The 24,197-nt window shown below is 36.8% G+C and overlaps 1 protein-coding gene and 1 non-coding gene across 2 annotated transcripts in view; one reads left to right on the top strand and one right to left on the bottom strand.

Moving 5' to 3' along the window:
* The first annotated feature begins 442 nt into the window (after positions 1-442).
* The window catches only part of LOC110376274 (klarsicht protein), a 275,563-nt gene continuing 251,808 nt past the window's right edge, over positions 443-24,197 (top strand). Inside the window, exons 1-2 of the mRNA XM_049837835.2 lie at positions 443-704; positions 18,928-18,976. The gene's annotated coding sequence lies outside the window, so the exon portion shown is untranslated. The remainder of the gene's footprint in view (positions 705-18,927; positions 18,977-24,197) is intronic.
* Trnav-cac (transfer RNA valine (anticodon CAC)) lies at positions 3,903-3,975 on the bottom strand. The gene has a single exon. It is a non-coding gene; the product is annotated as a tRNA-Val (tRNA).

Raw genomic sequence — 24,197 nt, forward strand, 5'->3', positions numbered from 1 at the left:
GTCATAATGTAGATAATATTTTAAGCAATACAAAATAAATGCTTTGATAACAATTTGCATGCAGTATAAATAAGAAGTACATATTGATATTGCGCCTGCGAGCGAGCAAGCCATCAAACGTGAACGTCATTAGCTTATTCCCCTCTGTAACAGATGGCGTTAGTTACACGAAAGCAAATAAAAGGGCGCTTTACACGACACGTTATTAGAAGTGGAATTTTAATCAAAACGGATTGTATTAAATGCATTAGTTTTTTATTTATATTTAAATATATTTTATAGCGAACTAATACTTTTGCAAAAAAGAATTCGACGGCAAAACGTACAGAACAAAAGCTCTGTGTCGTCGCGTGTTGTATCCGGAAGGTTGTATGGCTGGAAGTAGAACCTTCGAGTTAACATTCGAAAATAGCTCTTATGTCCTAGCCAGTACCGGTCATATTTATGACAAAGTGTCATTGTTGGAATTCTAACTTGCTTGTTGCGTGCGGCGCGGGCGATCCGCGGAGTGAAGAAGTTCGCTTATTGTTCTAGGATGCACTTTTCTTGTATTCCACGCGAATCGAATAGGAAATACAAGAGAATTGAATAAAATTCGTGTTGTTTGTGCTGTATCAGTGAAGTGTGCAAAGGTTTTAGTTAACTATTTGGTTAAACTGTGCTGTGCTGTAATTGCATGTTGCACTCGCTACACCTGTCGCCCGGTAAGTTATATTGTTTATGTGCTTAAATTTGCGAAAATATGTCCAGACGATGGTCTTAAAATAAGCGTGGCACGTAATTACGTTTGGGATACCGTTATAACGATGTGAGAAGTTACGGTATTTCTGTCGTAAGTTACATTAAGTTGGTGTCATAAAATTGCAACTGCAGTCTGACCAGTATTTATCGATTGTGACGCATTGTGACTGGTCAGTGGCTGTTACGCCTCGATTTTACAACAAACGTTATCTTGAAAGATTGTTGCTTTGTTCTATAATCTTAGTTTATATTGTATTGTTTTGTTAAGTTGTTGTTATGTGAGCTAAAGTTTGTTGTTATTCTATATAGTTGGTTGGTATGATGGTATCTACTTGGTTTGACCTTTGTTATGAGTAACTTACTCTTAGTTATTGAAGCTTCTTCTCAATTAATCATGTATTTTCAGTAAATAATCTGTTTATCCTAATATCGGTTGCGGAGCACACTATAATATACACAAATTTATCTATGACAATGAGTTCATCTATTATATTGTGTATCCTTGCATTGTAGACTGTAGTGATTGCGTTCACTCCCAAACACATTTCATTCAAACTTTAAACATTCCATTCCATTTCGATAGAAACTTAAATTCTTACCTTCTTGATTATAATATTCATACATCATCGTAACTAGGTATGTAAGTCATCTTCATCTATTTGTCATTTCCAAATTTCCTATTAGTCTATTATAGCATTTCTAATTTGTAAGAGCTCTTTCATGAAATTGTTCTTATTATGTTTCAGAAAGAAAGAGAAACCATGAGCGTAAAGCCATAAAAATGAAATCTCAAATGCATAATATTGTTTTATTGCTATGTTCAAGAAATAAGAAGTTCATTATTTTGAAGCTTTATAATTCTATTTATGTTACTTTACAACAAATGGAATGCTTGAGCAAACTCAATGCTTATAAGACAATGTTGTGGAATAATATTCTCAAGACGATGAAATGAAGACATAAAGTTTCGAACCCACATTTTCACATCCATAACAGATAATAAAGATCTATAAATTATCATTGGCATCAGTTTATATTATTGTTTGATTTGTAAATTGCTGATGAGCGATTGTTGAAAACAGTGTGTTACTTTCTAACACTTATCGGGTAAGGTTAAAATGAAAAAAACTGGCAATGGAACATTATTGTAACTAACCATTTCTACTGTCTCCCCTACACATAAGTGAGTGAGTGTGTGTTAGTCATCAATGCAGGTAGTAGCATTATGCAATCTTACAATGTGCGATTGAAATAAATAAGCAGTACCTATGCTTATTAAATTATTATTTTTCTGCCAGCCATACGTATAATACAGGTACTTTGACAACACCTACAATACTAGCAATTTATGTGGATACTTTGCTGGATTCCCATATATTAGATTCACTTTTATTAGACAAGGCAGAAAAACAGCCTGTGAATAGTAAAAAAGTGATAAATTCCTGTTTGTAGGGTAGTAAACACGTGTCTAGTTGACACATTTTATAACACCTTGGGCGTGCGCTCACGTGTTCAGAGGTCGTTGACCGATAATCCAATCACTAATGACAGCTTACGACTCTGTTACGACTTAGGGAATGTTACACCATTGAAATGGTGGGATTCGTTTTGTAATACATTTCAGTTTTAATTTGGTTAGTGCAATTTTCATGATATGTCGAAAACTCCATGTTTGATGAATTGAAAAAACATCGCGCTCTTTCATTTGTGAAGTTGAAGATTTATCGATAGAGTTGCTGCGGCCCTGTATCATAAAGAGCTTGAGAAGAAACATGGTGGGTTTTAGTCTATGGAAGTCTGACACTCCCTCAAGCTGCACCCACAGCAGGAGGGGTCATATAATGATCTCCCTTAAAAAAAAGACCGTACTTAGGAGATGGCAAAATCTTTTAAAACCGAGCGTCTCCAGCCCGATTTTCGGCCACAGTGGTTGTTGTGTCAACCAGGTGCGTTCCCTCATTCATAGCCTTATAAGACGTCACGACTTGAGAGAGCAGGCTGGGTAAAATCGGGCTAAAATCCAGGTCTTTGGGTGCCGGTCTATCTAGAATAGCTAACTAATTAAATGCTTTTTGCAAGGAATTTGTTGTGAAGGTAGAAATTTCAAATGATTGATGAGTTCATTTCCATATCAAATTCCGTTTCACCCACATATATTTTTTTGGTCTGGACAACAGACAGCTTATCTAGGATCAAGTAATTAAAACTTAGATTTATGTGGATGTGGTGCGTGCCTGCCACTTAGTTTGATGTAATACACCAACACGTGCGCTGTGAAAGCGGAAGGCGACAATAAAAACAATATGGCGGCTTTATGATGCACCGGAGTACATCGTTCACCTGATTGAAGTGTCACTAAACTTTACAAAAGGTTCCAGTTTATTTTTAGTTGCGTAACGATGTTCAGAGATTGTGTTAAAGCTTAATTTTTGATGTTGCTCACTCAGGTATAAAAGTTATAACATCATTTTAAGTTTATCCATAAAGATCTATCTTCGATTATACAAAACATCAGACACTCCTCAAAACCGCAAGTAATTCAGGAGGCCTATTTTTGGGAGGCCTTTATGTAATGAAGTGACTGACTCCTACATTCATTATTACTTGAAACAATCCGGTATAGTTTTTGCCGCCTCCACCAGTACTAGATATCGAACGTGATTGTATAAATAAATCTGATTTGCTACGCGTTTGAGCAGAAACTGACATTAAACCACTTTTAGAACGCGCGATTGAATTTCGTGCACTAAAGACAGCCTTTATGGTTGGTGTATGTGGAGTAAGAAAATACACTATCAGATAACAAGAGGATTTCATAAGTGAAGTATTTAGGTCAGTTTAGTTTACAGATGCAGTACCTTTCGATATCAGGTCGGCGACCTTCCGTCTGCCGGTCAATTTAGAAACTAACCGATCCCGTGCTCTACCAGTTTCTGTACCACTTTCTAAGCTTAATTACTCGCCTTTTCCAGCTCTTGTTTGGTACTACACATTGTCAACGTTCTTCCGCGTCATTATCGCGATTCAAAAACAATTTAAACGCTGACCGAACAGAATTTCTCATTCCCGAGAAATGTTGGGAATGAGAAATTGTGTTCCCGTTTACGTACTTTCCCCTTGTCATTTGGTGGATGTGTTTATGTAAAAGGTGCAAAAAGTACTGTTTCCGCCCGGGATCGAACCGGGGACCTTGTGCGTGTGAAGCACACGTGATAACCGCTACACTACGGAAACCACACTTGCAATCGCGAAAATGTGGAGTCGTTTACAATTAAGACCTTCTAGCTCTACTGATTTTCAAAGGGGCGAAACTTACTTTTCTTTTACTACACCCAACCAAATACCAACTCTTTGATTAGTCCCTTCACACTGTTCAATTAAGCCAGACGTGTTGTAGACATAGAATTAAGAGCTAATTGCAAGAACGGGTGCTAAACAAAAGGCTTGTCTCGATACAATACAATACATTGTGTCGATTCATCGCGTGCTCAAAGGGCTTCACGCAATTGCATGGTGGTCGTAAGATGCTGTAAATAGACAAAAGTTAATAAAGAATGATGTTCACATTGCAGTTTTATTAAAGTTTCTACTAAAACCTTCACAATTTATTTCTAATACATTATACATACAGGCTTATTTTCCAGTATTTTGATTTATGTTTAGTATTATTAATCTAAAGTATCAAAACCCGTAATAAATCATTGCTACAAAGTCAACGTAAGTTGTGTGTCAGCTAAACTTTTAACAATATTTTATTGTTTCCGCTGTACTATAACAAAAGTAATCCTTTGAGCTCCAAACATAGTTCAATGTGAAGCATTAATATACCTTATGATTTATTAACAAGTTTGTTATATGTTAATCAAATTCTTAATTTAATACAATGACTTCCTATAAGCAATATTCGAATCATATAGGCCCTATAAGTATTGCTTGAGCGGTATCAGCAAGTAAATTCTTCAGAATCACCTCGCATGCTTTGAATGCTCTATTATTTAAGGTTAAATAAACCTCTAAAATATGCTGTAAAGCCCTGTGAGGCAGTAATTGAATTGTAAAGGTAATGGGCCGATAATGACGCCTGATCCGATAAAACTTGCGCAAGCGTTGACAAGCCGTGTGCAGTAATTATGTGCACAATGCAGACACTGCACATAGCGATGTTAAGGCCGATTCTTCATGAGCGATTAATGGAGCTTGCAACACTGATTGATTTTTATCAAGAGTGCTTGAAAGAAGCTTTTATTATCGGTTTGTATCTTGCATTTATGTTAGTTTCGCTAATAACAGATACACGGCTCAACGATAATCTTTGGCCAACCGAAAATTGAGGCCCTAAAATTATATTTCCTTCAACGCAAAATCCTCACTTTTCTGAAAATTGTTTAACAAAGTAAACGTAATATAACGAAATCTCCGTCGTTTTTTTTTTCAGTGTGAACCTCACGGGGCTCACATTCAGTACAAGCAAACCGATGGAAATATTGACTTTCAGACAAAAAACTACCCACTCCAAAGACGCCTGAATCTACTGAACACAACAAAAACAAAAGAACGTGCTTAACGTGCTGAAACGTAACAAATAAAAGTGCTAATTTACATTCACTTTAATTAGGAAATGCTTGAAGACTTGTTATGATTTAAGTTTTGTTGTCATTGCGTGTGCGTGTGATCGCATGTTTTAGTGCCGTAAATATTTCGTGACGCGGGGGCTTATAATCTCCGCGTGGGGCTATATTTTTGTTAGGGGTGTTTCGGGTATCATTGACCTTTTTGGACTTATTTACTTCCTAGTTAAAGAACCATTAGGCCTGTTTTGAGGAATTGAAAATTGAGCAATTATGTTGTTTTATAAATTGATCTCTGAATTAATGTAGTCTATTCTTCAACCAACGTAACAATTTACCTTATACGGATTCTCGAAAAATACGGAGCAAAACTCTAACTCCAGGTCCATGCCATTTTAGGTGAAAGTATGTCCGAATCGTGTCTTGGCAATATGAATTTTGATAAAGACCGTTTTGGGCAGGTCTTTTGTCAATGTAGTACCCTTATTGGGTAATACCCAAATCGGTATATCTAGGAGTTCACATAACACTGGTTTCTTTTAAGTTATGCGAACTTAATCAGATTATTTCGGGCTCAAATTGTTTCGTAACCGCCATTGTTATTTGGTTCAAATCATGATTTTGATATTTTGCGTCTGTGATCTATGGGATGGGTGCAGTTTGCGAAATTTAGGCATTGTTATAGAGAATCATGTAAAGTACTTAAGTAGTATAGTCGTGCATTAAATTACAGACAACGCACTTTGAATAATAAGTACCCTTCATGAAGATTTTGAGTTATTTGAGCCAAATTCTATTATGTTAGAATGTTCTCATTGTGCTGTATTACTCGTAAGGTCGAGTATCTATTTAGTTAATTAAAATTCTGGAAAGTTGAATTAAAATCAGCGGGTTATGCCAATGTCAAAATGCTAAGTGGCAAATACAAAAATAGTAAGAAAGTAAATTATACTTATATTGAAAACTTCGCGTTCTAAAATGCAAACCTACTTACCTACAGTCACCACCCAGTATAAACTGCATTCTGCATCAACGATTCGTACTAAAGATGAGAGTATTTGTGCACATAAATCTTCAGCTATTTCCCACCACTTGTTCACAATGTTTGCATACGGTACGTTTTGATGTCGTATCCGACATCTCACGACTTTCCGCCTTTCTACGTACGTACGCTAAAGGTCCGCCCTGCTGTTTCTTTATTACCCTTTATCATGTGATTGTTCTTCAGTAGGTACTACGTATTTTTCGTACAGGGTCGAACTCTCTTAAAGTATCTTTGGATATTTGAATGTTTGTTTTTTAACACGCTTTAATGGCTGATCGAAAAGCTGAATTGGCACAAGTAAGTATGTAGATAGTGATCTAACTTAACACCTACCTATATGTTAGAGTTATAAGTAGGTACTCGAGCTTGAAGTATTTCCCTTGGGTAGGGCTGCCATCCGTCCGGGTTTCCCCGGATTTGTCCTCGATTGGAGGCCGTCCGGGGTCCGTCCGGGCGGGGTTTCAAAAAGTGTCCGGGACACTTTTTGAAACCCCGCCCGGACGTTAATAGTAAATGGATTACAAATTAGGTGTTATTTTGTTTAAAAAAAACCGTACTCGTTCGGGGAAAAAATGCGATTTACGCCAAATGTCCGGGTTTTTTTAATGTTTGTCCGGGTTTGGCGAAATTCGAGATGGCAGCCCTACCCTCGGGGCATGGATCAATGAAGTATTTCCCTCAACGCGTGGATCAAAGCTGCAAGATATAAGCTGCACAATGTAAGGAAGTTTTCAGTAAAAATAAAAATGAGATGTAGTTCAATTTGGCACCATAATAAAGAACCCAAGCCAAAGACATACGCTAGAATTTTCTTTACCACCCTTCCGGCATCCCCCTATGTTTTATGTCTGTGGTTATTTCCAGCCAGTGTGTCTTCATGAATAAAGAATATGGCGGCCTTGTGTGCCAAAGGTCGGTATTACTGCAGCAGTTCATTCTTTATGCATGAGTCTGCTTCAAGTCAAGGGCAAAAAGTAAAATCAATATAAATAATTATGTTCTGGGAAATCGAGCACGTGTTTATGGTGTCATGTATTTATTGCATTAAATCATAAACAAGAATTGCTGGGAAATCTAAATTATATGCACGCCACTTTTTTTAAATAAAACGAGTTTATTATGGCTTGTACCTACGAGCATAGGCATACTTGAACGTCAAAAGTGGATCGATAAGCTAGTCAAATAAAATATCCGTACCTGATTATACCTACATAAAAGGCCAAAAAGATCTTACTTTTGAACTAAACTATTCCCTTGGTTACGTTATCCGGATTTAAGCTACTACTACGTCAAAACAGTATAATCTAAGTTACTGTTCAAAGCTCTTGCGTACTTACGTATGTTAAAGTTTAACGTTTTTACGCTAGATTGTATGGCGCAGCGGGAGCCAGCCCAGCTGGGCTCTTGTTTACAGATCAAGGTGCTCGTGTTTAAAAATAATACTTGATGTAAACTGTCATGAGTGGGGCAAGGAGCTTTAAATAATGAGAAATAAGTGGATTCTCTAAAACGTTTGGAAAAACGCCCCTAACTTTTATACATCATGGTTATGAAGACCAATCTTACAGTACCAAAAATGGTCATTTATTTAGCTAACCAAACCAATAACAAATGCAAGTAAATCTACCATAATGGAAGATTGCGTGTATTGTTGGTTCTACAAATAAGCGGTTGACCGCACGAAACTAAACATTACCATAAAGCACCTTGAGATAAAAATCAAGAGATATCCATTTCGACATCGAATCTGTCCGAACACAAACATCATTACCATGTGTTTCGATATTGTACCAATTAAGTGTAACCGTAGAGATTGACAGAAGAAAGCAACAGGGAGCCAGGAATGACGGCGAAAGTGGAATGTTTGGTCGGTCAGTTTGTATACAATATCAAAATAATGGCCATTACTTGCCATACAACCGCCCTAATGTCAAGCAGTGTGACTGTAATATGTATTTGAAGCCATTTCGTTTTAGTGATAGGTTGATTTCGATGTAAGTGAGGGCTACTACTGAGTTAGGTGATCTTCACACTGCCCCGCATCACGCTGCATCTTGCGTGTCGACGCACCTACGCGCGTTCCTGCGGGAGTGCAGATCTGCATCATCGTGCGGGTTTTTCACGCACTCACGCGCGTAGGTGCGTTTTGTAAATTCACGCACGGCGGCTTCCATTTTCAAATATACACGTCACGCCCATTCAAAATCACGCGCGTCACTGCGGGATCAGTGTGCCATACCTTGCGTTTCGCCCCGCACCTACGCGCGGGGGTGCGTGTTTCTCCGCATGTATGTGCGTGATCCGCATGAACGCGCGTAGATGCATTTTCAGTGTGTTGGACTATGCGTGTTTTCCATACAAACGGAGGTATTTCCATACAACGGAAAAAAACGCATCCACGCACTACGCTGCATCATGCGGGGCAGTGTGATAATCGCCTAATGTGATTGGAACTGTCCACGCGGTACTATTACTGTCTTTAATGTGTAGATAGCGTTTTCGAATGTGTTCAAATGAAATGCTCAATACATACAAGTAAAATAGAAATACACAAAATAGAATTCAGAAATATACAGCCGTTTGAAGCGGAAAATTGCGCTCCATGACATTTTCTAGAATAATACAAACCAATACAAACAATAAATACGGTTTAGCAACACAAAACAATGGTGTTCGGAATAAATACAATGCATTATTTAGTTTACTTGCACATAAATCCTTTTATGGGAAAACGGCGTGACTATTAAAAACACAATACAATATCGTGCTTTCCAAAGAAAGTCAGGCGTTCGGGAAGGCGTATGTTACCTAATGACCGGTAATGGCTTAATTTTTAATCAAACCGTAACTATGAGCGCACGACAACCTGCTATTAACTTGCTAACGAGTGTCGGATCAAACGGGAACTTAATGGTCTTAATACATTTAAATGAACCGTGATCAGTACGCGCATGGGCGTATAGCGTATATGCATGTATTTTTATCGCGGTATAGTAATATGTGGTCATTTTCATAGGATATTTTTTGTAAATTAGGTACTTTAAGCAAGCAACTACTACGATATTTTGTTATTTTTTTATTAGGTCAAAAAGCTAACCTACTTATTCATTTCTTATTAGGTACACAACATAAGTGAAACTAGGAGAGGGACAGTTGTCCTATAGATGTCTTAACAGAAGAAAGTAGTCATGATTAGTCTGACCAAGCAATCAAACCTAATGAACATAAGTTTTATCACACTGATGACTAGTACTAATGTCAAAAGAATTAAATAATCTTGATTACTTCCCACATCAAAAGGTAGTGCAACAGGAATTCTAATAAAGGGACAGGTAATCATTACATGTCATTATGATGACCAGAAAAAACGAATGGTTCCCACCAACGAAACGTGACTAGATAAAAAATAGTTGAAATGTAATTAGGAATGTAATGCGCTTCGAAGAATTTTGTTCGTTTCGTCTATTTTTTGGAGTTCATAGAATCACGTTTGAGATTAGATTATTGGATTAATTAGTATGTTGAGTAAAGTATTAATTAGATTGGTACTTATGACGGAGGAAAGCGATGAGTATGGGCTCATATTATTTAGACCTTGTGTATTATAATGCCCTACAATATTATCCTATTTCTGCAATGGCATAAACTAGGTACTTAAAAAATATTGACTTGTCTGTACTTAAATTAGATAAAAACTCGTAAGTGCAATTGACTAATTTCCAAAATGTTATTGTTAACGGTGTCAACGCCCGCATTGATAAGGCAATATTATTCAATAAGGCAGTTAAACCTTCACAACATTATCGCCCAGTGGATCTTGAGGGGTAGTTTTTTGCCCCTTCTGTCCCCAACGGCGTAATTTGTGGCCGCAGTAATATTTTTTGGAATTGAGACACGCGTGTCGTGTGGTAGGTCTCAATGTGTTTACGTGAGATGATTAGACTTTTTCCCTTTTATTTTTAGATGTTTCTCGATGTTAAATTGTCTTACTGACAATAATGTGATATGGTATAAATTCGACCGCCTAATGTTTGCGGTATTTTACAATAAATAAATAATGGAAATACCGCGATTGTTTGTTAATGTAAATTCCTTTTAAATTGGCCACATTCTTATACGACACTTACAAGTACTTCGAGAAAATGTCCTAAAGGTAATTGTACTCGTTATGCGATATTTGTTCAGTTGTTAAGGTTTTTAATTTCAGAACTGAAAAACAATTTTGTTTGATGTTGCCCTCTTTTGGCTCGCAAAGCTATTGCTGATATGCGTTAGAAGAAAACAGGTGTTCAAACATTTCTTATGAAAGAATGTTTCACAATTGAACTGAAAAGGGACGTCGTTATTCTTTCCTTTGAGTTAGTTGGACTGAACAATTACAGTTTAGACACTTATTAAAACTAGCATTCTTTTAGCAGCTTTTTCACTAAGAAGTTTTTCAAAGTTGTTCCCAAACTAAGAACTCTTATATCGTGATCTTATATTGTGCGTTACTTGCGTGTAGACCCGTACAAAGCGGGTAATATCACACAAAACGGTTCTGGTGCTTCAAGCAGACCACAAAAGGTCTTATAAAACGGTAGTTCTAATGTAAATGACGTCTCGCTTTATTGTTTTCGACGTGGCTGCTTTCCCGCCGAGCCTCAACATTCGTGTTTCTGGGATAACGTTTGTTTTATATTGGTACTTACCTCGTTTGTTGTTGGGTACACTTGCTCAATAGATATTTTCTGTTTATGGTCTGTGGATGCCGTTGTATGACACAACTTCAGTCTAGTCTGTTCGCATTCTGATGTTTAATATTGGAACATGCGTACAGTTATGTACTTTTAGCTGTAACGTTTATAGCTTTCGTGGCAAATGGAAACTGCTTATTGTTAAAAGAAACAGCTTATTTCAAAGGACTTACGTAATCTCTAGTTTAAAGTATGTGCAGCTAATTGTTGTAAACTGCTCCATTTCCGAAGCGTTCCGGCATTACACAAATCCCCATAGAAGTCATAAAAGAAACGTTTAGTTTTCTTCTATAATTCGACATGCCATATCACCTGACACGTTAACACGTGAGCTATTCTTGTATGATTCATAAAGGAAACACAAAATGAACACTGGTTATAGATAATTGAACTTTTTGGAACTCCATTCTGCTGTACTCACAAGTTACAACCATAATAAAGAATTCACGCAGATAATCAATTATTCAGCAAAATTTACTGCAGTGCAGTTGATATGGGACATAGGGAAACATGAAATTTATTGTTGATGTTTCTGGGCCAGCAGTAAACGTCAATTGAGAATATTGGATGCCCAATTAGAGAAGAGTGAGTTCACGTATTTGTCAGGAAAGTACCGAAATGGGCCACCTTTACGCTCGTGGGTGTCGTAAATAGCAAATAGAAGAATTTATTACGTAGGGGACACAACACCGTGGATCAGCGTTAGGTACCAACTGTGTAAATATTTTTCGTTGCAAATGTGGTTTACAAGATGACAAGTAATGGCTATAAGTTATAGACCTGTAGGGACCAAGGTATATCTTTATTTATGTTTTAGGTTACCTACTCTCAGCGAGGCTGCAGCATATCATAAACGAGTATGAAGTTAAATGGTAGCTTGCAGAAAATGAACGAGCACGAGTGATGTTAAATCAAGAGTCTTGATTGATTGAAGAACTTCGTACCTGCAATTTCATTCCATATTCCCCAAGCCATCGTAAATTTACGACCAGAATGGGAAACGTGTGAAAAATTAATATTTGAGTCACGTCTTCAAACTATCATTTGTAACGGTACCTACTCTTGTCTTCGTAAATGAAACTTATCTTAGGCCTACGACTTTATGCAATAACTTTAAAACTTCATCGTGCTGAATTATGTATTTGGCCCAACAGTTATTCTACGATTCTCATGCTAATTGTCACTATTTACTGGTACCTTCCAATTTATGTTGTAACATAAAACGAACACCTATATTTTATATTGGAAAATTATTGGAGATTAATGAGTTCTATTTTCATATTTTACGGTTAGATTGTAATATGATTTTATTGGGTTTCATTTTTCATGTGATATGAAAGTCAATGTGTGGCACAGTGATCCGTTTTCTGTTTATGCTATTGGCCTCAAACGAGATGTCATATTATGATAATAAAATGTCTTAGGAATACCGTTTAACGAATACTTTAGACTTGTACCTAGATGTTACATACATCTATGGTACGCATAAAAATAATTGATGTAGAAATATCAATGTCTGAAATATTGCCACTAAAGGAAACAGTTCCTAAGTAATTGCATCGCACATAATTAGCTAATACCCGACTTTAAGACCACAAGTAAAATAAAGTTCCGACCATTAAATCATTATGTAGGTACTATAAAACCACCTAGGAAGAATGTTGCCAGCAACCAACCTTTTGTTAGTGGTTATGTCTTAACTCGAATTAAGTGTGGAAACTACACGGTTCGCGGGTATTGGGGGCTTATTAAAGGTTATGGTCAATATGCTGTACAGTTATCTGTTATGGACCGTTGTCGACGTAAAAGCCCTTTTCCGTGCGGCGGCCATGTTGGAAAATTAAACGCGGTTCTGTGATGACCAATTTTATGAAGCGTTGTTTTATTGTTTTTGATGGTTTGATCCTCATTTATGTTGTCAACTTATTTAGTTAATTAAGAAGTGATTAGGTCAATTAATGATGCCACTAATAGAGATATAAAAAGGAATGATCCTTTTCCCAGATAATTGAATGCCATTTTTGAAATGAGATGATTATCTAAATTGAATATTTTTTAAATCACGAAAAGTTTTATTGGGTTATTTTGTATATTTATGACCTGTCACGAAAAACACATATTTCTATTGGCGCTCGTTCCATTCAGTACTAGGATCTATCAACTTGATTAAGTTTTCCAGAGGTGCAAGAAGTTATTATATTACACGTATGAACTGATCCATTAATTTCTGGAATGCAGCGTGCATTATTTCGATTTCTATGTAAGTAAACGTGAGATTGCATCGTGACTGCAGCTCTGAGCGATTTGCGTGAGTTTTCACACTGACCGATAGCCAAAGGGAAGCGAATTCTGTGTCAACTGTATCGGAGAATTAGGCCCTGACAATGAAGGCTAAGAGATTGCTAGTATTAACGTTAACACTACCCGTAATAGACCATCAATTGAAATATTTCTAAATTGTGTATCATTGCATTGTAATGCTTCGATACAGTTATAATGGAGAGGAGCATTAGACCATCTTGATCTTTGTTCAATAAAAATAAAAATTGTGTTTTGGTCATTTGTGCTAAAACGATACTGTCGTTTAACGTTACGAAAAATATGAAGCATTTACTCAGGCACACGTGTGGGAGCATTTCTTTTGAACCGACTTTCAATAGAGGAGATTCTATAGATTCAAACATCACTCAAACGATTAAAGAGGATTTTTGAGTCCATCAATTGCATGAAATAAGTACCTGCTTTCTTTATTCCCGGCAAGATGTAGTGTAAACCATCGACACTTAATATCCCGATCCGACCTCTCGCCAGCTTACGGGCACTGATCAGCGATTTGTTACGCGTTTCCTCCAATAACCTCTACACCTCTCATTGGAACATTTCCTGTTACCTGCAGCTTACCATATATCATCTGGTCGTGTGACCTCGATAGCTAGCCCTTTAGCGGTTTATGAATAATACAGCCGTTTGTGGGAAGCCCTTAAACATTCTTCATTTCGATTCTAGCTTGGGTCTTTGTGGCAGTAGGTTATTAGTGCAGTTTTATTTATGAGTGTGCATTATATGCATATATGCATAATTTACATTTTTATTGAAATTTGAGTATGTCTATCTCTGTAAGTGTGACGTGTGAAATATTCACCTGAGATTAGGAATTTTATTGGGCCGAATGTGTCAAAATGCGTTTGCAAATTAATGACCAAAAGAAAATGAAAAGCCATCTAAAGAAAAGTAGTCTACATGTACTTAATTGATAAGCTTATGAATAATAAATCGTTTGATATTTTCCTATTCTCAATACCACCGTACTTGTTCCATCAATTTACCTTTAAAGGCAAGTCTGTTGACAAGCCACATTGACGCTAATAACCAGTCGCATTATCTAGAATCTTCGAACACATGGCTGAAGTCAAGAGGTGTGTTACTGTAGATACTACTCGAGATAATGCTGACTGATATATTTAGTCTGAACTTCGTGTAAAGTCCGGGAGCAAACTCCCACGATGGAGCAAAATGTTTTGACTTTCTTCAATCGCGTGGGGTCTTTTTTTGCATTGAGTTCTTTTGCAAGGAGTTTGTATATTTATGGGAGTGGCCATTGCAACTTTTCTAGAAATGTCGTCGCCAATTTTTTTTTTATTACAGACACATGCAGATAGTTTCTAAATCTGTATTTATTTCGACATGTCTGTCAGTTATGTTACAACCTTATAAATACTTGTAGATTATCATACCCAATCCAGTCTTGAGTAGGATTACAAATTGATGGAGAAACCCTACACAAATTGGCGCCGATATTATAATTAACTCATATTACGGACTATGTTACATAATAATCCACCTTATTAGTAGCCTAGATTTTCTTAAAGCAATTTTGCGGGACCCGTTCTAATCAGCAATATTAATAATACCTACTAAAAGTGTAAACGCTGAACACCCATTACTTAATGAAGTTTACATTATTTCTAAGACCTGTAAATGGACTCTGTGGAGTGTTTTCCTTATTAAACATGAGGTTCTGACGGTCGGAGACAGGTGGACGATTAAATAGAAAGCGGCCATTACATGTTTGCCCCAATACTGTATACAGGATGTTTCTTGTAGCTTGGATCAAACAGGATGATTGGAGTTCGTACCTAGATAAGTCACTAGCAACATATCTATCTTATTCAGATGCAGATACGTTCTGGTTTAGTTTTAGACAGGCTGGAATGAGGTTCTAAATTAAATCGCTTGAAATGTCTGTCTTAAGGTACCTAGGTGCGGTCGTTTGGTAAATCAGTTCCAAGTGATTTGTGCCAAATCTCTTAAAATTAAAAGTTGACAGTCGAAAGTTATAAGGTAACTTAGCTGCCTAATGCGAAAAGGAAATACGGGGCAGTCTTGTTATCTGATGCCGATCATAAGTTTTATTTCTTTTGCAGTTTTATTAGGCGTTTAAAAACCTCATAACCCATATACGAACGGTGGAGTTCGAATGCCCTATAACAGCCCTTATAAATATGTTATGTAGCACCATGCCATGCGTGTCCTAGATAGTAGAACCACTTTGTATAAACAGTTGTCAGCCAAGGACACGCTAGTTTTGTCAAACTAGTAGTAACCTAGATTTCATTCAATATTTTTCGATTGTTATTGGTGATGTAACTTTTATAAGCAGTAGAACTTCTTTTGGAACTTGCTAGACTGCTTGATTTGATATGTTAATCGATTAGTGGCTCAGTTTTAATCGATTTAGGTCGTGTCATTCATAAAAAATTGGACATGTCGCAAACTGTCTCATGACAGAAATATTTGAAACGAAAATACCGGAAAATTATCAATTTTTATAATGGTAATATTTGTTGCTATAATTGGGGATTATGCGGTTTGAAGGTTTATTTTTTGTTGGTCAATAAACAGTTAACTCCATACACACATTTCTCGTGCCATTCTAAACTCTCGATAGGAATCCATCTTGGTCAGGAATTTTGCGATAAGTAATGTTCATTCGATGGTTCACTTAGATACCATTGTTATTTGACATCAGATAATAAGCTAAACTGGTGAATAATTTAGTGGACACTAGAGAGTTGTGCAAACACGTCTTTATAATTAGTCGGGTATCTTGTACGAGGAATGGGGGTAATGGGCCCAATTAGTTTGCAAAGATGAAAGGTATTTAGACGACAATTTACGTCCAATTATTGCTTTATGGGGGAAACTTGGGTAAATTAGCAATCTGGTGTAATTCACACATCTATTTAGCAGCTTATTCCGTTTGGAGTAGATTAGTTTACAACTGCCAAGTCAGCCATTTTGTCAGTCGCGCATACGCAGTAGTGTTTTGTTTGATACATTTTGATTGTGAAAATACTAACTGCATAGCTGTAAAGTTATTTGATAGGAGCTGAAAATTATAGGTTGCGACAGCAGTTGCGGAGTTTTCTACTCTCGACTGGATAAACGCACAACAAAAACTACCTAATTAAGATTTTCTGTAAAAGTTATCAATGTCTTACATAAAATCTAAGTGTTTATTTCTCAATTAATTGTGTGTTTACCTCAGTTGCTGATCACAAACATCGATTACACAAAATCCACATTCCTCTACATTTGTTAGCATGATCAAATTAATTCGTATTTAACGCGTTAATTGCTTCGCAGTGATTAGTGCAGCTGTGTCGTTGCAGCCGATCAATGGAGCTTGCTACAATTATCTGTGTTGCCATAAATTGATCGGGTAACTTAAATATCTGGTGCTTATGAACTAAGGCGTGGGGGAATGTTGCTGTCATAGATTTTGTGTACTTAGTTTAAATTAATTGGTTTGAAACGTACCTCTATCATTGATTTCAAAAGGCATATGAAAATGATTGCTTATTGCATAACATAATTTCTTTATAAGGAGCAGAGTAGGATAAAGCGTTAGAAAAAAGCTAGGCTACCTTATGTTTTTCTACCCGTAGGTGAACAATAAAAACACCAATAAAGAGTAGGTAAACAACCTAGTTTTCGAACCACAGAACATTAATTTCAAGTGTTGCCATCCGGAAAAACTCGTCCCCATAATTCAAGACAGGTGTACATCAAACTAACGTTATTACCACCAAGTTGGGAAATGGAACAGGTATTCTGAATGGTGTTTCATACCATAGACATTATTTACCGTACATCACACGGTTTTAATGGGAACGTCAAATGGAAAATGGTCGCCTCTCAATTTGTATTGTTGACATTTACTTAAGAAGATAAGTGAGATGTAACCAAGGGTCTATGGTTTGTTGTGAATCGGTTGCGCAACCTAAACAAGTTGTGGCTATGAGAGCAACCGAAAAATTTCCTAGCGTTTAGAAAAAAACTTTAATTTAGATTGCCTTTTAAAGTTAATCGCTGAATTCCTATATATCCTAAGCATTGGTACTTGATTTTAAAGGTCGTGATACTTAAATCGCATGCTAAAATTATACTGTTGTCGTTAGTATAATTCTACCTTTATCCGATCCTGTTACCAAACTGTCAAATCTTGTCATATCGAGGATAACTTGCGGCTTATAACTTCAAAACATTGGATCAAGTTTGTTTGAGACTATGTTGCTTAGTAGTTTAGACAAATTCAAATATCTATTAGTTGATTAGTGAAAGATGACAGCTTACAGATGTCTACTAGGACCGATATACCTAATGTTAATAGAAATCTCTGTATGAGAAGAGACCTGTGTCTTTCAAAGGGACAATGGGCAAGGGAAAAGGCGGAGAATGAATGAAAAGATGAGAGATGAACTCTTCAATTTTAAAAATGCCGTTATGGGTATTGATTCCACTTTATGAGTACGATTTAATTTATTTTTCTTTTCGCTCAGTCTTTTATTTTCTCCCGCTATTTTCGAAGCCCACCCATAGATTCAATGATCAGTAATTAGGCCAGTTCCCAGGGGTATCGGCAGACATATCACGATTTAGCTGGTGTTAACCATCTGTAACTGTTTAGTTTGTTGCAGATTTGTAGACTTTTACTTTTCCTTTAAAGATTTAATGAAGCTTCTCTGTCTCTGTACCAAGGAGTTGGTTTCACAAAGAGTGGAATAAGATTATTTTGGTTAAGATGTGGTACAGGAGTGAATCTTTGGATATTATTTTTTGGTATAGGTGAAGTGTCTAGATAAATAGAAAAGACCAATATGTACCTAAAAAGAAGGTACTGCTAACGAGCTAAATTATCCATGTTTGGTTATGGTTTGTTTATTGTAATAAACAGGACAGTGATAGAGAAATTCCATTAAAGTTTATTTACAACGGGCTATATTGGATGACTGACGACACAGCTAACTATACGTCATTTAACTTTACTATAGAATGCAGTTGGCAGATAGTTTACGATGATAAGCATTGTTTTTGATACATCGCTGCTTCCCAATGACGCGAAACGAATCTAGTCATAACATTACAGCAATGTACATTAAACAAGTCGTTTGTTTTGATTAGTGTGCCGTGTTTAGTGCTGGCATTCTCGTAGTACGAACCAGCTTAGAATAACCTTAAGGCAAATTAATAAAACACTTAAAAGGGATGTCCTGAAATACTCTAGCATCTGGCAGAACGCCAGAGCGTCGGTCATCTCTTATATTAGAGTGAAAACGACGGTAAATTTAACACCTTATGGTATGTTTAATGCAGTTTATATGCGGCCTGCATAGCAGATTCTTTTTGTGAAAAATTATGTAACATAAAACAAAAAATAATCGGTTTTTTTCACATTGATCTAAGATAATGAAACGTGAAGTTTGACTGCTTTTACGTGAATGTTTTAGCCTTTACGTGAACATTTTATTAATTAGACGTTTGTTCTCTTTTTCAGGTCTGAACACCGAGTCTGTGAAACATGTGACATCGATGATTTTATTTAGGTATGTAAGTAAACAAGTTCAGACTAATTATGATAGAGAAGAATTGTTAGATATACTTACCGCGTTTTCATTCAAATGATTTGATTGACGTGATGTCTTAATATTTTGTATAGGTATTATTGTTTGCTTATAACCTACAAAATTTCTCTAACACTGCCTTTCTCATGAATTGTCAGCCCTACAATGAAACAATGAAGTCATCTAAGGCCAAAAGGCCATGGTTCAGCGGTCTCTTGTTCGGGGTCCGATCGGGCCTCATTTTACGCTCGGCTTCGTTCGGACCGACTCGGTATAACTTCAGATACACTTTCGTATTATTATCGCGATTATGGTGTTAAATGACTGGCTGCTATGAGAACTTATTTGAATAGAATGATTGCTTATTTAATCTGTGGTAGTACCGGGTCTGGTTGAAGAATTTGGTGTCTAAGAATTTAAATAACTAATAACAATCGTGAGACCTTATTATACATTGTTCATAGGAAATTATAGACACATTTTTATTAAAAATATTATTTTATTTAACAAAAGCAAAAGTGATATTCAAAGGGTTTTGTTTTATAACTAGAATAACTGGGCCATAAAAATATTTTTGGTATCTGTAGTTCAAAGAATTCTCATATATGGTCAAAAGCATAAAACTTTAAAGTTCTTCTTTATGTGTGCTAAAACTGCCCGTTAACCACACATAATAGAGACAAAAATAAGATGTACGAAGAAAAACTTCAAAAAGCCGTTTGAACAAATAAATGAAGTTAAGACAGCGTTCCAGATAAACGGTGTAAAATTGAAACGGAACTATTTGAACAGCGAAAAATTGCGTTACAATAAATTATCTGTGACTTAATTATTTTGTTGTTATTTAAGCGAATTTACTTCAAATAATCCGACTATTATATCCCTACTGTCTAGATTAATTCTTATTTAAATTTTTGCATTCAATGACGCTTTTAGTGAAAATAATTGCAAAGCTATGCGTGAATTTGCATGCAAAACGTTTACTTGCGTTCAATACTTCTAGGCGGCGCCATTTTCCATATCCCGCCATTTTCAAACATAGAACGTGCACAGATTATCTTCATGGTTTGTCTATGAATTAAAGAATTAATGGAGGCGGCTATCTGTTGCTAAGAGGACAATACCAATGGCGGCCTTGTATTGCTATTTGAGTCGGTTCACCGACCCGCGTTCCAAATAAAGATGAATTCCAACCGCTTTGCGTAAAGATGGATTAAGTTTGGAATAACTGGAGAGTTTATTCGTAAATCTAGGTATTAGTTTGTAAGATAAAAACTTTTTTTTCCGCTAGAGTGCTTACGTAAATTGTTAGGTCGTAGCTTTACCTAATTGCATTTAATTATTTATTTACGATGCCATAGTGGTTTCGCCTGTTGGTAGACGTAATTAGCTGATTTACTAAAACGTAAAGAAAGAAATAGATTTCAGTTCAATCAATAGGTATTACCAATATCATTCTTCATTATTTTTAACATGCACCAAAGCAGATACAAAAGAGTAGGAACATATATAATCGGTTATTTCTAATTGCCCCTAAATCATAATTAGATACTTACTTACAACTCAACCTTTAATAAAATCCGAATACAAAAAGGCGGACACCTTTGTATCCATTGATAACATTTCTAAACGAACGCCGTCACTGGATGCAAGTTATTCAAGCATACAAAGAGCAATTATATTGCCTACCGGTTATCCAAACTAAGCAATGAATATGGATGGCCTGCTTCCGAGGTGTAGGTGTCCAATTATGATGTAACCGTGCCCAAGATGCCGTGGCGAACGACGATTATGATGCAGATGTGCCAGATCTTTTAGCTTTGTATGGAAAGGGTTTGTGCGTAATTCTTGTGAAATTCTCGAAGCCAGTGGTAATGGCCTCGATGAAGTCCTAGGACAAAGTTGGAGAATGATGTATAGTCCTGTTTGCGCCTTCAAAATCAAATGGATTAAAATTCCTGATTTTAGCAGGATGCGTTTGACATAGTTCTAAGTAGTATCTTAGTATCTAAGTTGTGAATTTTGCTTACAAACAATACATGATGCATAAACAAAACAATGATAGACGGGATTCTGTAGGTAAACAGGAAAAAGGTTTCATAACAGCGGCATCATTAGAAATTGTCACTAAGAAGCATACCGGTTCAGCAATGCCTAAGCGTATAAAATTCAACAACTTGTGCCTGGAAATGCACCTTGTACAGATCTAGACTATTTATAACCTAATTATTAAAGAGAAAACGCTCGTAAACGTCGTAAATATTGAACTTAGAACGTACACAAGGCGTGTTAACACGTTCATTAGTGCATGGCACTGTAAAACTAAAATTAGAAGTTGGTACGGCGATAATTACGAACGCACACGCCATGAGAATTTCTGCTATCTACAACAAGTGTCTTCAACGCCAGTTTTCTTATGAGATGAGATCTTTGACACCACTTAAAGCCAGGTGTGAGTGACGGGTCGTTAGTCTGTCACCTGTCGCCTAAGCTGAACTAAAATAACGCAGTTAACATTTACACTATAGCAACGAGATGAAACAGCTGATGAATTCCTTTACTTTCAATGTGGGCTGAATTTTATTGCATGAATTCAATTCTTAAGAATGATAATTGTATTGACATTTGTCTATGGTACTTTGACGTTCACCACATTGCAAGTTCTTTTGGGCGCGTTCGTTCCAAATTCGAAATTCTTAATGTCGCATCTACACATTTATTCCAAGCTCACATGTTAGCTCCGCTCCATATCCAACAACGTATGTGTGGGTGAGCCTGCATTCGGCTGCAACTGGCAAAGTAAGAGCCGCCGTACACGGACTGCTTCAAGCAGTTGAGACCGACTGCTTAAAGCCGCGACCGCGCAGTGAACTATAGTCATTCATTCGCTGCCGTACACACGACTGCTCGAGCAGTCGCGACCGCTTCAAGCCGTCAACTGCATGATGAAATTCCATCGTGCCGTCGACCGCTCGCGAGCGGTTGCGAGGCATACACCGACTGCTCGAGCCGTTGACTGCGCTAGAGCAGTCGACAGCTCTCCGACTTCCCTCTCCCCCCCGCCCTTAGCGGCCTCGCGGCGTCTGTTTTCTCATTTGCCGATTGTTTTTTGAACATGGAGGGCATGTGCGATAGTGATGCCCTTATTAGCGCAATTAAAACGCAAGAACTCATCCATGACTCGACTGTGGTAGAAAATCAACTGCTCGAGCAGTTGGGTCGTAGCTCGAGCAGTCAACAACCGACAGCTCAAGCAGTCGACGCCGACCGCTCGAGCGGTCCGTGTATTTCACTCAGCCGCTAACTGCTCGAGCAGTCCGTGTACGGCGGCCCTTACTGTCATCTTCAGTAGGTAGGCGACGATTGTGATATAGTCTCTTCCGTCAGAAACGTACCGTGTAAAGAGGTCTTTAGTGCGTTCGGAATTTATTGTTATTGTATCGACCTCTCTTATATCAAGATTTGAACTGTTTATTGTGGAATTTTAAATTTCGAAATGTAATATATGATTTTGTGGTGATGATGTATAGACTTAATATGTAGATAGGTATGTATGTATACCTAGTGAATTATTGGATAGCTGGATGATTGAAGATATAACTTTTTTAGGAAACATCTAAGCATGACATTCTGATCCCAACGATTAATTGCTTGACGATTAATGAATTTGAAATAATCAATACAATAAATAAAACATGAAGCATAGGTAAAAAAACCTTGGCACTGAGGCAAAAGCATCGACATGACTGCATCAGCCGTTACATCATTGCTTAAACCTGCAGCTATTTTAGCGTTTATTATAACTAATGAAGATATAAAAGCCATAACATCCGCGAAACATTCACCGTTAAAATTAGCGTGTATGAATTAATACGCTCGAGTAAAGTCATATTCTCGATAAGCAGATTGACGTCAACAGTCAGAGTACTAGCAAACTAGAGACTCAACAGTTGGCCGACAGTTGACCTGATGTCCAGCAAAAAATATTTATTCTTAAAAAAAATCCATGTTACATTAATTAATCTTCTTGTAATTAAGTATATACAAACACCTTTTATACAAATAAATACCTATTCAATATATTATAGATTAAATCTTATATACCATATTTACAAAAATAAAGAAAAGGAAGAAAATCTTGATTCCAATCAAACCAAACGGTCTAATACTGGCTAAGTACCTGATCTTTGTAATGTGCGTTCCTATTTACCTTCATAACTATGAACCCGAACACACTATCGGCCAACTAAAAGTCTCCAGTGTGTGGGTACTCTCATTGTTGTGAAGAGTTCAGGATGGTGTTATGTAAACTTTCCGAGAAAAGAGATCAAATGCCGTCTGTTGAAGCTCAGCGGATGATTGGTGCAACTGCACGTATGTCAGGATTTTACTAAACCGGTGTTTTTCAGTAGGTGAATCTTTGAAAATGACTACAGCTACAGTTTTCCTTCGATATCTGCTTGCCGAATTTTGGTTTCCTATTTTGTTAAGATTTTTAGGTAATTTGGCACTTCATGCTAGTAACCTTCATATATATCATCTGAGTAATTTCTTCAGGTGATTTAGTTATGTAACAATAGGAGAAACTCGTGGCTACCTATGACCTATATTCTTCCAACAATGGATTACTCTAAGTATGCCACCATGCCATACGACTCCCGAAACCATAGAACATCACAGTCTTCAACTTCCAAACACCATTGATATTGAATTTCCTCAGTAAAGCAAGTAATGCTACAATACGGTTCATTTGTAGCTTCCATTTGCTCCCTGGATCGTAACTAATGTGTGTTTAATACTCGTGTTTGGTTCGCATTCCTTCTCTATCTTGCTGTAAGCGAGTATACGGTATATAGTATAGGTATATCTGTGCCATATTGCTCCAGGAATATTTCGAAGTCATCTTCATTAAGGATCTCACGGAAGTAAAGTTTTTTGCTCGGAAGAATAGCATTATCCGACATCGTCGATTTACATACCTACATATAGTATGTTTGCAAGCACGTATGTATCAAGAAATTCCATGTTCTAGTATACATTTACTTGTTTTAATGTACACTTAATGATCCTAAGATTCACAACATTTGCAATTGCAATGCAAATGCAAAACAATGCAATAAAAAAACTTGGGTGGCCAGGTACTAGCAATAGGTAAATTCAGGAACTAATGAGTCTCAAGCTGGCTGGATCCTGTCTGTTTTCA

The sequence above is a fragment of the Helicoverpa armigera genome, chromosome 23 (assembly GCF_030705265.1).
Source record: "Helicoverpa armigera isolate CAAS_96S chromosome 23, ASM3070526v1, whole genome shotgun sequence".
NCBI lineage: Eukaryota > Metazoa > Arthropoda > Insecta > Lepidoptera > Noctuidae > Helicoverpa > Helicoverpa armigera.